The sequence below is a fragment of the Gossypium hirsutum genome, chromosome D01, assembly GCF_007990345.1.
Source record: "Gossypium hirsutum isolate 1008001.06 chromosome D01, Gossypium_hirsutum_v2.1, whole genome shotgun sequence".
In the NCBI taxonomy this organism is placed as follows: Eukaryota; Viridiplantae; Streptophyta; class Magnoliopsida; order Malvales; family Malvaceae; genus Gossypium; species Gossypium hirsutum.
The window spans coordinates 29,963,697-29,975,162 of record NC_053437.1 but is presented as its reverse complement, the minus strand read 5'-3'; the positions used below and the strand labels follow the sequence as shown (position 1 = coordinate 29,975,162).

The 11,466-nt window shown below is 30.6% G+C and overlaps 1 long non-coding RNA gene across 1 annotated transcript; it reads right to left on the bottom strand.

The window, feature by feature from the left end:
• Positions 1-2,423: 2,423 nt before the first annotated feature.
• Positions 2,424-4,597, bottom strand: LOC121213511 (uncharacterized). The gene is made up of 2 exons (XR_005908876.1): positions 4,324-4,597; positions 2,424-3,425 (listed from the first exon to the last, which is right to left on the bottom strand). It is a non-coding gene; the product is annotated as an uncharacterized lncRNA (long non-coding RNA).
• Between the last annotated feature and the right edge of the window lie 6,869 nt (positions 4,598-11,466).

The window sequence follows — 11,466 nt, the reverse complement described above, 5'->3', positions numbered from 1 at the left end:
TCTCGTTAAATGCATGGTCTTAATTTTCAAAAATACGAATTCAATTTAAGATTTAATCATGATCCGATTTTAAAAAACAAGAATTTTGATAAATTACATATTATCGTATTATATACGTTTTAAAAATGAAATTTCGATAATTTACGCATAACCATAAAAATAAACATTTTATTTTAAAATGCAAGAATTTTTTAATTTCTCAAATTTTTAGAAGGATGTCCCGTATTTAACACGAATCGATGATATTCACCCAACATAGCAATGAAATAGATGGCTTAATGCTAAATCGGTTTGTTACCTTACGTATTAAAAATTATTTAAATTAAAAATTATAAATGAAATATTTATAAAATTTTAAAAAAGAAAAATGTTTAAAAAAATGCCAATAATATTAAAAACGAGATGTCATCAAAATACATGGACTAAATTTAAAATGGGTTAAAAAATTACCAAAAAGCCTAAAATTATGGGCTTGAAAAATGGCCTTTTTTTATTCTTTTCTTTTTTTTTCTTCATGCTATTGTGCTGGGCTGGGCGCTGGCCTGCTATGCTGCTGGGTTAATGAACTGGTTGCTGCTGAAGTGGGCCTACTGTTGGGCCTAGAGTGGACTGACCTGCTGGGTGCTGTTGGGTTGCTGGTAGCACGGGTCGGGTCTGGGTCCGATAGCACGAGTCAGGTCGGTGGTCGATGGTCGGGTCGAGTCAACCCGGCCGTTATATTTTCTATTTTTTCTATTTTTTTCTTTTTTCCCTTCTTTCTTTTTTTTCTTTCTTTCTCCCAGCCCTAGCCCCTTTAGCCACTGCCGATGCTCCCTCCACCCGGTGGTGTGATAGCTGTCGATGCCCTTGTTTCTCTCTTCCTCTTCTCTCTTCCCCTCTCATTCCATTTTTCTCTTTTCTCTTCTCTTTTCTTTTTTTGAAAGCCCCTTTTTCCTTTTTTCTTTTCTTGCTTGGCTTGGTTTATTTAGGTTTTAGATGATGGTGGTGCGATGATTGCGGTGGCAATGAGGGAAATGATCGAATTTGAGGTTATTTTTTTATGTATTTTGTTTTCAATTTTTTTGGGCTTTTTTTATTTCTTTTACTTTTTTCTCTCTGCCGATTTTAGGAAGGAGCCCTCTTTTATTGTTGATTTTTTTCATAGAGCAGGTAGCATGGGAGGAAGGCTACCACCCTAGGCCGGCCGCTGAAAATCGTAGAGGGCAAGTGCACAAATCGCGTCTGGCGACTGGGGATTTTGTGCTAGAAGGACTAGATTGCAAAGGGTGTAAAACTTTTAAGGTCAAAGAGTTATTTTAGGAAAATTTAAGGTCAAAATATAATTTTAAAAAAGTTAAGGTTCAAAATGTAATTTTAGAAAAGTTTAGAGGTCAAAATGTAATATTAAGAAAATTAAAGGGTCAAAATATAAATTTAGAAAAATTAAGAGGTTAAAATGTAAATTTTAAAATTTAAATTTTTTTTATTTTTATTATTCTATTATTATTATTTAAAATATCATAAAAAACCAAAACATTAATAGGCTAAAGCCCAATTATCTAATCATAATAGGCCCAATCATTGGGCTCATATGAGACCAACCCAAACCTGCGATTTGGAAAAATTAAAACACGAAACTCGAACCGAACAAAATTCAGTGATTACAATTATTACTAAATATAATTTAATAAAATAATAATATATAATTTAATAACATTTTTAATATAATTATTATTAAAATATGAATTAATAAAAATAACAATATATAATATTACTAATAAATTATAAAACAAAAGAACTTTGAGAAAGCCATTATCTTCATTATCTTTTACCATTTCCCTCTTCTTTTTTCCACCAACCATCCGCTTATTTGCATTTTTTTTTTACTTTGTTCTTAGCCCTTTCCACATCTTTTTCTTCTCTCTTTTCAGAAACTTTTACAAACCTAGTTTTCCGATCAATTTTCCGACGAGTTCATCATTATTTGTTGTCGCCGACCAACTTCTTTCACTTTCCAAAAACTATCAGAAATAGACCTTCATCTTCTCTCTTTGATACTCTAATTAATTTCTCCTAAATCAACCTCTAAAATAGCAAATCTAATTTTAAAGAGAAAAAATAAATAAAAATCCCAACTTTTCACTTTTATGTCTCTACTGGAGATAATCGACCGTTTTTTGATGATTGCATGTTTGTGTTTGAGGAAGATGCTGATTTTATGGTCTTCTTTGTTTGCTCACAGGAGAGATTACCTTGTAACCTGCTATTCCTGTTGGATTGAAAGCTGATTTTGTAAGGTAAGAAAGAGTAATTTCCACTAAAACTCCAACTGGCAATGGAACTGTTGCCATCCTGTCTTGCCTATTTGATCAAGACTTTCCTTCCTGTCTTAGGAAAGAAAGTGTTTAGGCCTATTAACTCGGCTTGGAAAGAAGTCAAAACATCGACAACATAAATATGGATTCTGCAATTGGGCTTTTTTAAGGACTCGAAATGGCTCGTTAAGTTTTTTTTTTTATTTTTCCGACAAGTTGTGCTCTGGCATTGCTATTTTCGGTTGCTCCTTCTTTTATTTCTAATTTCCTCCATGATTTTATGTTGGGTTTGTTCACTATTTTAAGTGGGGATAAAATTGTGTATAACTTTTCTTTTATTATTTGGTGACACCCATAATAACCATTCTTATGGTCCATTAAAGAATAGCTATTACAGCCTTGCATGTAATAAGGGAGGAATAGCTCATTCCTTGGAATGAGATTCATTCCAACCAAACATTTGCTTCACTGCAAAGCATAGAATGAGGCCTGAATAGGATTCCTATTCAGGTGAACCAAACTCGCTGTTAGCCTTTTTTCAATCGGTTAAGGGATGGTTTGTTAAGTAATGGTAACATCCACAGTTAAAAGAGTAAATTAGACATTTTTGTTCTCCCAAATGTTAAACTTTCTACTCAAACAATCTTAGATGGATAAGCATCTTACAGTCTCACTTCAAAAACTGGGCAAAGCAGTCACATCTAGTTGCTCATAGTTTCATCATCCAACAACAGTTTCATGAAAGGAATTGAAGGCAATAGCATACTTTGTACTTCATTCAATCACTTTTACGTTAATTTCTTCTTCAATCAATCAAATATTAATCATTCACTCTTCCCTAAAATTTTAAGATATAATGATATAACCCATTTGTTACCTTTACACATGGCTTTATCTGCCAAGTATATACTATTTGGTACGCACAAGACCCAATCACTACCAAGGCATGTATTTCATTACTATGCAAAAATGCACGACATTGAAATTTAAGGAACTCAAAACGCTTCAACATGGTCATGACTTTCTAAACTATAATGGGTTGTGAAGATTTACCTTATTTGACTTGGCTTGGATCTTCTCCATATGAGAAACATGCTCTGAAGAACGTGGATGCCGTCAATCCTCCTGAAACTATACAAAGTCCTCTCACCAATAGCTTTCACAAATCATAGTAATATACGAAAACTATTAACCATTTTATAAAGACACTTCAATGGAACTGAATGAATGACAATTTCTCCTCAAATCTTCATAAACTCAAAATTATATTTACCAATTTTTCACATGCCAAGACTTCAAAACATAACAGAAAATATTTACTCTGCACGTGTGTTGATGGGCACGCATATCTAAGTGAGAAAAAGATGGAGTCTGGATTAAACCACCTTTTCCAAGAAAAATAGGACGAAAATGCAACTTATTAGCCTCGAACAACACTGACTACACTTTGAGGATCCAATGGTTTTATATCATCACCAATTTGAAATTCCCCTAAAAATTCAGAGTTCATTGAAGAAAAGCAATTGCCATAAGAAAATTTGAGAAAGACAGTGGGCAGATTGAACTCCTTAAACTCCTTAGGGAAAAGGGCATATAAAACAAAACCCAAATCCTTCAACAACACATCAGCTGGGACCATAATAGCAAAAATTACTTGTTTGTTAAAATAGATGAAGCTCTTTTAACTACATATCCATATATGCAATGCTTTTACCCACAAAAATAAATGTAGAGATTTCATAAAGAAGTGCGATTAGTTAAGAAAAGCTAGAAATTCAAAGACATGGATGTGAGTGAAGAATATAGAGGGATTTTATAAAATTATTTCCCATGAAAGAGTATAAATAGGCCTGCAAATTGGAAATATATGAGGTGTTCAAGAAAAAACCTATCCGATTTTTCTTGGGACGGAGTAGGGCTTTTGTTTTGAGTTGATCCGAGTAGTCACTTGAAAGTTTCTTTTATTCTTTTATGAGAGAAGGCACACATGAAGACTTCAAATCAGGAGTTTGAAAGGATCATCACTTACCAGTGGAGATGACAGCGACTGATTAATCGACTGAACACACCAATCGATGGAGTGAGCAATGAAGGGAGCGTTCGACGGAAGGAAACGTCGACAGAGGGAGCGGTCGACGGAGGGAGAGGCTGACGAACAGAACACGAAGTTGTCAGAGGGCAGATTGGAAGAAGGGAGTTAGGGATTTCTGCTAAAAGTTGAGCGGGGTTAATGGACAGGTTAAAATTTAATAAACCGCGGCATTTCCATCAGCAAACGCCGTTAAAGATAAAACATTTGCAGCATCTATACAGAAAACGCCGCAAAATCGGTATTAAATATGCCGAGTTTGATAAAAAACGCCGTTAAATATATTTAAATTATTTTTTTGAAAAAATATAAATATATATAAGATTGAACATTAAATTTTATATTTTTATTATAAAACAAATTTTATTTGCTTTTTATATTTTAGTTTAAATACAGAAACTAATTTCAAAACATAAATATTATAAGTACGAATGGGAAGAAAGAAAATTACTATGGAAATATAATATATAAAGTAATTTAATATTTTTGAAAATTATTTATTGAAATATTAATTTAATTTTTAATGTAATTTATGATTTTATCTTTATTTTTATAAAATAAAACTTTTTAAATTAATATTATTGTTCACATAAATTTCTTCTAAATTAATATAATTTCTTCTAATTATATAATTTTAAAATAATAATTATACTTTTTCATAATTATAACTAAAAATTATAATATGTACTTTGTATCACATTAACCTAGCATATTGCGGACGCCAACAAATCTATGTGAGAACAAATAAATTTTTTTATAAGAATTATCTATTTAGGAGCGTTTGCACAATAAATGCCTCTAAAAGTTATAGATTATACCGACAATTCCTGTAGTAAATGTTCAAAATTTATATCGCCAAAACTAATTCACGATGCACTAATTTTTAAGTTGTCAAGGCATTTTTATCCATAAATGCTGCTAAAGGTGTCATTTTAACGACGTTTTGTGTCTAAACACCGTTAAAGGTTTGACTTAATAGTGTTTCTCTTGTAAACGCCTAGTTTCCGCCACTAAAGGTCCAATTTGTTGTAGTGTCAATAGGTTTTGTGAATCGTGCCGTTGAGATCTTGAAGCAACCACGTTTTGTAATTTGACGGGAGAACGTTTTGTTAATGACACTTAAGAGAATCTAATTATTGTCTCTATGTCACGTTTTGATTCATCATGATTTATTCTAAGCTTTAAAATAAGTCAAAAATTCTTTTCAAATAAAGTCAGTGAAGAATATATATATAATTCTAATTGACAAGGGTTGTTTTTACCCCTCAATGTTGTACTGGTCAGGCCCACGGAAGGAAAATTTCGAATTATAGTTCAACATATTTCAAAATTTTTATATTTTTCGTTTGAACCGCAATGACCCTAGTTAAACCTTGAGTGATGCCAAATGACACTTGAATTGCAAAAAATTATATTGTATTCCTTTTTCTACTTTATATTTAACAACTCCGATAAGTTTAGTGAATTGTGCCTTTAGGATCTTTAAGTAATCATGTTTTGTAATTTGAATAGGAAATGTTTTGTTCATGTCACTTAAAAGAATCTAATTAATTTATTTATGTCAAGTTTTGATTTATCATGATTTGTTCCAAGCTTTAAAAATAAAATAAAAAACCCCTTTTGAATGCTAGCAAAAAGTATATACAATTCTAATTGACAAAGGTTGTTCCAACCCATCGATGTCGTACTAATCAAGTCCATGAATGTTAACTCTTAGTTTTATAGTAGAAACACGTTGATAGTAATAACTTCCATCTGAATTGTGTTAATTGTAGTCGTAACTCTCAGTTTATGTATTAATTGGAGTGTTAGTTTGTCTGGACTATTGTGCCTATGGTTTCTCATAGGTCTTTGGGCTGATATGATGTGAAGTTGGTGTCTATGTTTTCTTGTGTGCTTGATAGCTAGTTTATGCCTTGTTTGTCTTTGAGCTGTTATGTTTAACGTGCAGGAGCGGTGGCTAGATAAACTGCCCTATAGAGTTTCGAGCAATTGGTGTGGGTGACTAATACAAATCTGGTTTTGGACATTAGTGTTTAGATGATGTTAATTGTGGATATGGTATATAATTTTGTTATATAAGTGAGCCTTTATCTGTTTTGTTAGAGTTGGTCTCGTTTTATGCTTGCTGACGGTTGTTAGTGTAATGGACACCAATGTGTTGCACCTAGTGCTCCATTCATTTTCCTGTGCTTTATTTAGTTTCATTAAAATAAAAACTAGGTAATAGTTTGATTGCATAAAAGAAATTGAGATCCATCAACCATCACCAAGACTTCCATATGAATATTGCCAAATAGCTGGGGAAAGTAGAAATTATGAAAGAGATAAAATAGGCATCAAGATGTATAATCCATTGCAACCAAATGGAAATTTTAAATTAGGATATGTTAATATTAATTTTTTGCTCAAAAATTGAGTTTAAAAGCGAAAATGAAAAATTAGAACACTTGTATGGAATCGGGTCAAGTTGGGTCTACTGTTAAATTTTGGGGTCAAATTTAAGGCGGGCCTTTTTCCTTAGGTATTGGGTCGGGTTGGGGTCGAGGTAGGCAAAAAACTGCCCCCATAGCCATTCCTAACCATATCCGTGTCCTCAATTTTTCAAATTCGACATGTCAATGTGTCAGTATCATGCCCATATTACATGTTCGTGCTTCATAGCTTTTAATATTTAAAAGTATTAAACTTAAGGCTTAATGCTTGCTTTAGCCCGTATTATATCGTTTTCCCACTTTGGTCCTTAAATTTTTTTTTTGGCTCAATTATCAAAAGTTCATTAGTATAGTCCTTTGAACATTAAAAAAACGGTTGAGATATCTAACAAATTACAAAGGGTCATGTGCCAACTAAGACATCACAATGACATCATCATTTGAAAAAAAAACAAAAAAAAACATAAGAATTCAAATATCATAAAAAAATTTAAATTATTTCAAAATCATAAAATTATTAGAAAATTATAAATATGTTCTCAAAATTACTAAAAATTGTAAAAAAATATTTAAAATATATAATAAATCATTAAAAATTTATAATAAATCCTCGATTCTTTCTCTTGTTAACAAAATTATCAGTTTGTTCTCTGATCTAATGTATAAAGATTAATTTACCCATTTTTTGAGTGGAAGAGAAAAATGCAATTTGACTTCTAGTACAAAGACCTCTATGATACTTCAATTGGGTGAGTTCATAGTAAATTTGTTCGTGGACTAGGTTAGGTAGAGCCTTGATATGGTGTTTAATATAAATTTACATATTAAATAAAAAATTAAAATGTTAATAACATATATTATACTAAATAAAATCTAAAATAAAAAAAATTAATTTAAAATATATATATATAAACAACATAAAATATAACATTTTGTATGGAACATAAATTACATAACAAGCATCTATCATCCATCTGTTGATAAAGAAAAACACATCATCAAGGTTGAAATAGATGAAGTTTTTAGAGAAAGGACTAGATTTCTCTTTGACCTAATGTTACATAGATTAATTTTTCTATTTTTTGAGTAAAGGGGACAAAATGCAATTAAACATCTAGTACAGGTGCCTCCATGCTACTTTTACCGAGTAACTTCATAGTAAACTTGTGAATCGAGACGAGCCGAGCCCAGACATGGTGTTTATATTCATTCTCTTTGCCTAAGCTTGTCTTGACTAAAACATAGGCCTATCTTTTATCTAAGCCTAACCCTAATAGAATTAATAGAATTTGCGTCTGACCCAACTTGTCCATATTTTATTTACAAAATATTTGTAACACCCTATTACCTGACCCGATTGTCAGGTTCGAGCAACGGGATGTCACATTCGTTGCTGGGGAAACATTGTACAATGATAAACATACACTTCAATTCTATTTAAATCGAACATAGATGTACCTAAATTGGAATTCTGAGCATGAAATAAGACTAAATTGTAAAATTTCAAAATTAAGGGTTTAACATCGATATTTGATTGTTTGGTATTGATACTTGATTGTTTGGTACCGATACTTTATTGAAATTATCGATACCATCATTTGGTATCGATACCAAAACCTGAATCTATTTGTTTTACAAAATTTGTTCCCAAACAAGGGTATCGATACTTGGCTTCTTGGTATTGATACCTATTTAAGTATCAATACAGTTTTGGCATTCTGTTTGTTTGAGAAAACTGTTCAAATGGTCACGTATCGATACCTAATGCCAGAGTATCAATACTTTCTTGCTAAAATGTCAAAAATTTCCTTTAACTTTCCCATTTCATGCTCAAACACTTGACATTCAAATGGTACCTCTATAAACTTGTAAGCCAAGTCAAGTTCAACCACAATTCATTCATACATCCTATACCAAAACCAATTCATTTATCATGCCATATTTGGCACTACAAAACATCATTCAAAATCTAATAATACAAGTAATTCTATCAAGCATTTCAAGCTTCCAAATCAACTATCATTTACTTATCTCCTATTCTATTCAACTATCAAGACATATATTAATCATAACATGCTTTATATTCACTTCTAAACTTCTAACATATCTTTCATACATTAGTACTTTATAAATCTATTTGATCATGCCAATTTTAACATAAATGTGGCTTAGCACATTATTCAATTATTCTACTAGCATCATCATTCAAGATACTTATTTACTTAAATATATATCCTCACACCCATTTCACATATCAAGCATAAACACAACACATTAATATACATATAATTCATAACACCATCTACTAACGTTAACATATACATATACCATATCAAAATACCAATTCATTCATCAATTTAACATTAAACATAAGACTCCTTAGGTACATACCACAACAATAATAAAATATCACCAACATGACGAGTTTGGGATCACGACTAGATGCTGATATTGATGAGGAGTGTACAAGATCGAAACCTAACCTGCACATAGAAAACAAACCATACGCTGAGTATAACTCAATGGTATTTCTATAATTCATATATTAAATCATGCAAAAGCAATGAATTGAAGATCATAAGGTGCATATGTCATTCAACTATTAAACTATGCTTTTATCATATTTACAACCATTTCATCATCTAATGCATTTATACCATTGTTGACATCACAACAAATATATGGTCACATTTCTATTTCAATTCTGAGTTTTCAATATCAATGATCATCATAAATTTTTATCCCAATTCATTTCGAAATTCATTATTTTGTTTTACATTTTCAACTCCCTATTAACCTGACTTAGACTTAGACGGATACACAAATCCAACCACCGACAAATAGGTGTGCCCAGCACTCCTCAACTCGTAGTCGTAATAACCCTAAACTCTTCCTATCTTATGGCATGCCAACTATATCCGACTCTGTCCGAACAGTTAATAGGGTAACCATTCTCTATTTCCATTATAAGCCAATTTTCTCAATTCAATAAAATATGTTCATTAGCCAATCATCAATACATATATATGTGTCCCAACATAATTAATCTAAAACTATATTCAATTTCGCATTTACATCATTATACAATAACCTCAAATCTATTCAATTTAGTCTTTACCGTAAACAACCAATCAATTCAAATCGATTTAGCTCAAGTAACAATTTCAACTCACCTTATGTTCTTATCAAGCAATACAATTCATAATTTCAGCAATTGAAATGGTTTCATATTATAGAAACACAAATCGTAACCTCTTAACTATTCATCGACGACTTTGTCTTTTCCTTTCTTCTTTGAGGAATCTGGGTAGACATTAGCTATGAATTAACATAAACATACCAAATCATCAATATACAAACAAATTCACACTCAATCTCAAACTTAAACAAATTTTACAATTTTTTCAATGTAGTCCCTAAAAAAGGGACTAACATAACTTTCAATCTAGAACTCGTATTTTCAATTCATTTTCACTATAGTCCAATTGGGGCTTACTAATTCTCATTTCTACCACAAATTTCAAAATTTGTGCATTTTAGTCCCTATTATGCAAAACTAACAAATAACTTTACAATTTAGTTCATTTTCACTTCTAAGCTTGTAATCTACCAATTTAGTACCTAAAACTTCAAGATATCATCAATGGCATTTTCCCAAAGCTTTAACAGTTTCAAAAAACATGCGGGTCAGCTAGATTAATTTTCTAGGATTTTAAAAATATAAAAATTACAAGAAAAAGACTAGATTGAACTCACCAATTTAAGCTTTAAATATCAAATCCTTAAGTGTCAAAATTTTCTTCTCCAAGCTATGGAGGTTTGACTTTGAGAAGATGAAGAGAAAATAAATGTTTCTCTTTCTCCCCACTAAGCTAATATATTTCCATTTATTTTATTTATTTTCTTTTCTTTTCACTAAAAATTTAATAAAATCAATTTATCAACCGTCCACTATTCATGTTGAAATGGCATAATTGTCATTTTTACCCTTGCTCCTTATTTCTAGTTAAAAATTATCTAGAAACTAAATTGTTACTACTTTTACAATTTAGTCCCTATACTTAATTAAACACTAATTTGTAAAAATTACCTATCCAAAATTTAATTCACTTCTAATATATCTCCATAAATATTTTAAAAAAATATTTACGGCCTCGATTTTTAAAAATGGGTTCTCGAAATTGGATTTTTCGATACCACTGACTTTTGGGTCTTTATAATATTTTTAATAGCTTAAATATAAATTTATATATTAAATAAATATTTTAAATGTTAATAAAATATTTTTTATATAATTCCAACTTCTACCCATAATACCCCCAAACCTTTTAATTGGAGAAAAGATGCAGTCCATCATGCTCAAACCAATGTTTTCCTTGTTGTTGCAGTAACAAATTTAAAATTATAAGCAATATTAATTTAAAAAAATAATAAAATAAACATTAATTGCAAAAATAAAAAATAAATAACGAACATTTATTGCCCATCTATTGATAAAGAAGACAAAAAATACATTACATAAAAAAAATTCCTTTCCTTTTTTAACAATAGTAAAAATTGATTTTTCACATTCTTCCTCAAGATTCAATTTGTTATGTTGTAAGGTTTAGATTCCTTTTTTTTTAAAATAAGCGTTTTATTTTCTTTT